Here is a 5,872-nt window from a genome sequence, read left to right on the forward strand (position 1 = left end):
GGACGGACGGACGGCTGGCTGGAAGGAAGGAAGGAAGGAAGGAAGGAAGGAAGGAAGGAAGGATGGATGGATGGATAGTATGTGGCTGGGATGTCTATGCGCCTCTTCCAAATACAAGTAGAAAAGAAAAGGCCCAAGTCAACGCCCACCATACAGGGTGAAATGATATCTGAAGTTGCCAAGTTATCTGAAATTGAAGAAGGAATATTGCCCAGGGACTGACTAGCTAGCCAGGCTAACTAACAGTGGTGTGGGGGGAGGCACAGCGGGCTGTGTCTATGCCATCAGAGTTGCAGGCCTCTGTTAGGAAACCAACTCAACATGTTCTAATCCTGACTGATCTGCAGGCTAAGGGGAGCGGTCCCATGACCCACGAATCTTTCCCTGGGTTCTTCTCAATGCAGAGTCGCCAGCAGGACTCGTGTCTAAAATGGTGATGGGGAGCGCAGGGCTGAGAGACGCTCAAGGCCTCGGTTAAGAGTCTTCTCCAAATCATGGTCCCTGGGCAACGCGCAAGTGCAGGAGCTCCATGGAAAAATCCTTGGGAGCGAACCAGGCTCCTGAAGCATGCCATGAACAAGTCGGGATGGGCCTCCCCGGTGGAAATTAAAATACTGGGTCAAGTTTAGTCCGTCGCGCTCCCCAGAGCCGTGCACCAATGAGAGGAACAGAAAACAAAGTTCAGAACTCCTTCAAAGCTGTGTGGCTCTTAGGAAACCCTCCCCAACTCCAGCAGCATTCCAGAGGTCTCTACTTTCCATGGAAGAGTGGAGTATAGTCTCTTCTGCCAACCACCAGCACCTCCAGGAGACCTGTAGAAAATGATGCCCTGTCACGGAGCAGAGCAGTGTGGGTAAGAGTCCTAAAAAAGTGGTGACCACAAACCACCCATCTAGTGAATTTGCAGCTCAAATAAACCTCCTGTGGGGTCCAAAAGAAACCCACAAGCTGTCAATTCAGCGCACAGTGACCCTGCTGGGTAGCGGCCCCGGTGCTGGGCAGAAGCACAAGCAAATCGTCTCCCGGAGGCAGCACATACAGCATAAGCCACAAAGACTGTCCGAACTGATTTCCCAACAGAATCCCTAGGACAGCACTTTGACTCCCCACCCGCTGGGCAAGAAGTGTCAGCTCACTGCAAACCACCCTGGGTAGCACCTCTCTTATACCGGTGGCCAGCATGGTGCTGACAGTGCCAGGCTGAGGCCAAATACCAATGCCTCTTTGTTTAGTTCATGAAGACATTTCCTAGAAAGTCACGATGGCGGCAAGAGTCAGGGGAAGAGGGCTAAAACCACCGAAGAAAGCACCGTGCCGAGCCTCCCGCAAGTCCTTCAGAAGCACCGATTGCTTCAACGCAATTGATAGGCTGAGTACAAATCCTTCTTATTGACTGATTAAAATCATAAGCAAATATGGGTAGCCTAATTCCAGTTACGATATATCTGCAAGCATACGAGAATGGCATCCATGACAATGGAATCAATGGCTGAATGAGTTTCTCATTAATTCAGACTACTGGGTGCAAATCTGCCCGAGGTGCCTGTGTACTGCAATGTGCCCCACACTTTGCACAACATACAATACGCACTTGCCTTGGTTTGCATTTTCCTAAAAGTGAACCTGAAGAATAGGATTTGAGTGCAAATGGTTTCTCTAGGAAGCGAAGGGCTGGGATAAATAAGACAGGTGATGGAGGAGGGGCCAATCACGAGTGTGTCTGAGAATAATACCTCTGAGGGCAACTGGTGTTCAATCCCACTGGGGCTCCTTGGGGAGTGTTGAGAGCACACCTAGAGTTGTCCTAATGATCTACATATAGCCCTCTCCCTGGGGGACGGACAACAGAAAATTGGCTGAAGGGAGACATCAGACAGTATAAGACATGAAAAAAAAATTATAAATGATCAGGGTTTCATGAGCAGGGGAGAAGGAGGGGAAAATGAGGAGCTGATAACAAGCATTCAAGTAGAAAGAAAATGTTTTGAGAATGATGATGGCAACAAATTTCCAAATGTGCTTGACACAATGGATGGATGGATTGTGATAAGAGTTGTACGAGCCCCCCAATAAAATGATTTTTTTTAAAAAGAAAGGTGGGCCTCACTGGCTATGAGCTTGAGGCCTAGATCATGGATCAGTGTGCCTTGGGAAATGTACTGGTGGTGTGACCTTGGGCGATGCATGAGTGGTGTGACCTTGGGCGATGTACTAGCTGAGCCCAGGTTGCGCAGTGGTTCATCACTCAACTGCTAAACAAAAGGCTGGCAGTTTAAACTCATCACCCACTTCCGAGGAGAAAGATGTAGCCCTGTGCTTCCATGAAGATTACAGGGTTTCTATATCTGCTGAAAATTCTATGAGGCAGGTCTCCTCTGTCCTATAGGACTGCCAGGAGTCAGAACTGACTTAATGGCAATGGTTAGAGTTGGGTGAAGAGATTCATGTTGCTTATCTGTGACAGTGGGCCTGATGAAAATAACTATGGGGAAGACCAGAGGTGGCAATACATGTAAAGTATTCGATACAGGATGTAGCAGACCATTCTAGAGCTGCTGAAGAAAAGACCCAGCCCACACCTTTGGGGTTCCAGAAGCTAGAACGAGAATTAGGTCGTAGCAGATAATCATCAGACAATGTAGGTAGGCATGGTCCAGGGATAAAGCAAACCATTTAATTAGGATCATAGATCATTAGGAGTCTGTAGCTGAAATCATTTAAACTATGTCTGCGAGCCACATCCATCCACACCCATACATCCGCCTTCTGTCAATAGCAGTGTCTGTACCATCGCAGCGGAGCTGAATAGTTGTAGTGGATACGGTATCACCTGTGCAACTGGCCCTTTACAGAAAAGGTTTGCTGACTCCTGCGCGAGAGGCATTTCATTCACACGATTGGCGGAGTATGCAGACTGGGGACAAGGAACCCAGCTCGGCTGTCAGCTGGAGGAGCATGTGTGAGTGCTTTCTCCACATGAAGTGATTTGGGCTTCCTTTCAACATGGTGGCTGGTTTCTGAGAGGGAGCTTCCTAAGAGAGCAAGGGATTTTGATGATCCAGCCTCAGCAATCACATAGCATCACTTCCAGAAAATTCTCTGGCTCAAGGCAGTCAAAATACCCTACTCCAGTTCAAGAGGAGAAGACCTAGGCCCTACAGCTCCATGGGAGGAGTGGCAAAGGTAGACGGTAAACGAGCTATTCTTGAGGGCGACCATTGCTATCCTCTTTGGAAAGAACGATATTCATATTTCTTGTTACTGTTAGCTGCCATCGTCAGTGTCAACTCATGGCGACCTGATGTCCACACCGACTAGTTGCTGTAGAGTTGATTCCAACTCGCAGTGGCCCCAAGCATGTCAGAGTGGAACGGGCTGCCTCCGCTTGTCGACGGCTGACTTTTCAAAAGTAGATCACAGACCTCTCTTCCAAGAGGCCTTTGCTTCGACTTGAACCTCTAATCTTGCACTTAGTAGCCAAGCACGCTTGCTAACCGGTTGCACCATCCAAGACCTCCTTATATATATATATATATTTAGATATTTATATCTTTTATTTGAAAATTTATATAATCTACTTATATAACTTTGTATTTATACAAATCTTTTAACCGTATTTTAATAAAATTTTTAAAAGTTTGCTGTACAGGGTAACTTTTGTATTATTATAAATGTTTTGATTTTCTGATTTGTTATTGATGATATAGAAGAATGGCATTTCTCTTTGTTATCTCTTTTTTAAATCATTTTATTGGGGGCTCATATAATTCTTGTCACAATCCATATGTCCATCCATTGTGTCAAGCACTTTTGTACATAAAAATGGATTGAGGCAGAGAAGGCTGTGTCTTGGGGAAACTTCCCAAGGGAGTTAAGGCTTGAGCCGAGGCTAACGTCATGAGTGGGAGCCAGTCAATCAGGAAATTTCCTCTGATCATACGCAGGCTATCTCCATGGTGACAGAGATCCATAATCTGCCTGTGGTGGGGACATGGGAGAGGGGACAAGAAGTAGGACCCTCCAGCATTACGACACATGAGAACAAAGAAAAACGGTCTGAAGAAAATGCCATCAATGCGAATTTGGACTCAGGTGGATAGGCAAGGCCAGTGGCCTGTGCCTGAAATATTAAAGATGCTGCGGTGAGGTGTCATCAAGACCCTCCATGCAACCGAATGGTACGCTGCCCGGTCCTGTGCCATCCTCACCAGTGTTTGAGCCCATTCTGGCAGTTGCTATGTCTGCCCACCTCATCAAAGGACTTTCTCTTCTTCTCTGCTCTTAGGCAGCCTTCCCCGGGGACGACTTTCTCCTGACAAGTCCAAAGTACACGAGACAAAGTCTCGCCCCCCTGGCCTCTAAGGCAGTGGTTCTCAACCTTCCTCATGCCGCGACCCTTTCATGCAGTTCCTCATGTGTGGTGACCCCCCAACCATCACATTATTTTTGCTGCTACTTCATAACTGTCAGTTTGCTACTATGATGAATTAGGCAACCCCTGTGAAAGGGTCGTTCGACCCCCAAAGGGGTCGCCACCCACAGGTTGAGAACCGCTGCTCTAAGGAGTATTCTGCCTGCTCTTCTTCCAAGACAGATTTGTTTGTTCTTTCAGCAGTCTCCATGTTGCTTTCAATATTCTTAAATTATATTATCAATTATAAATATAAAAATTATATTATATATTAAATATGTGCAAGGTGAGATTACCATCAAAATAACACTATCTGCTGAGCCCTTATACAAGGGGACTTCAGAAAGTTTGTGGAAGAGCTGAATGGAAAGATAGTAGGATTTTTTTCACCGATTTTTTAAGACCCCCTTATATGTGCTGGAACCCCATGTTGGGTTCTGTTTGTGTAATGTTTCTCTGTACGCTCCCCAAATCCAGTCAGGTGTTTTGTGGTTTGGCTTGGTTTTCTGTGCTTTGTTTTGTTTTGTTTTAATATTGAGTGAATAAAAAAAAACATCTTTCAAGACATTTTCTGGACAAGCATATCAGAAGTCAAGACACTGACACCAGCCCTTTCCGCATCTCTGGGCAGGGCCTCCCGCTAACAGGAATCCAGGGACCTCACGGTCAGTACCATGGTATATCTCCTCTTCCAGCCGAGCCGTTAGACACAGCTCACAAAGCCGGGCACGGCCAGAGATAAAGAGTGTTGTTTTTCACGCCTGGAGAAGTAAAGTGTTTGACTTATAGGCAAAGTTCCCCTTGTAGCAATTCCTCTGAAATACAGCTGCAGCCTCTTCGCTGGTGGGTAAGGGAAATCAGAGGGAAGTCAGGGTCAGGTTGCTGGGGAGGGACCCCTCTGGCTGGACCTCCTGTGACCCTTACAGCCCTGAATGTCTGCCCCATTCCCTCTCACAGCAGCCCTGCTGCTGGTGCCAGGTGGAGTCAGGAGCCCTGGGATGTCAGAGGGACTGTCTCCACCTCTGTGAACTCGGGCTATCTGGCTCTGTTAGGTTAGGGAGGCTCCTGGACGCCCTGGGTTCTGAACAAGGCCATCCTAAAGGACTCCTTCTCAAGAGCCCTCTAAGCCTGGCACCTTTTCCATGAAGGCTGAGCCAAGGAGTAGAGAAAGGATTTATTTAAGGTGAACTGCTCTTATTGTGCTTACAAGTTTATACCCCAAGCTTGGAGTTCAAATGTTGGGAGGCCTGGGTAGCTGTTGCTGCATCCAAGGTCGGTGGCTGCCATTCACTCCAGAGGCCTATGCCATCCATTTAGTCTCCGGGAAGAAAGGATCCTTTCAGTACAAACATACAGACCGCAGTCAGCAGAGGCCCACCTGCCGTTGGATAGCTGGCCCTTGGAACCTCAAACTCTGCCCAGGGGAGGCAGACTGGAGATAGGCAGCCAGTCAGCTTCCAG

This window comes from Echinops telfairi, unplaced genomic scaffold (assembly GCF_000313985.2).
Source record: "Echinops telfairi isolate 266 unplaced genomic scaffold, ASM31398v2 ScPeMD7_5592;HRSCAF=6446, whole genome shotgun sequence".
NCBI lineage: Eukaryota > Metazoa > Chordata > Mammalia > Afrosoricida > Tenrecidae > Echinops > Echinops telfairi.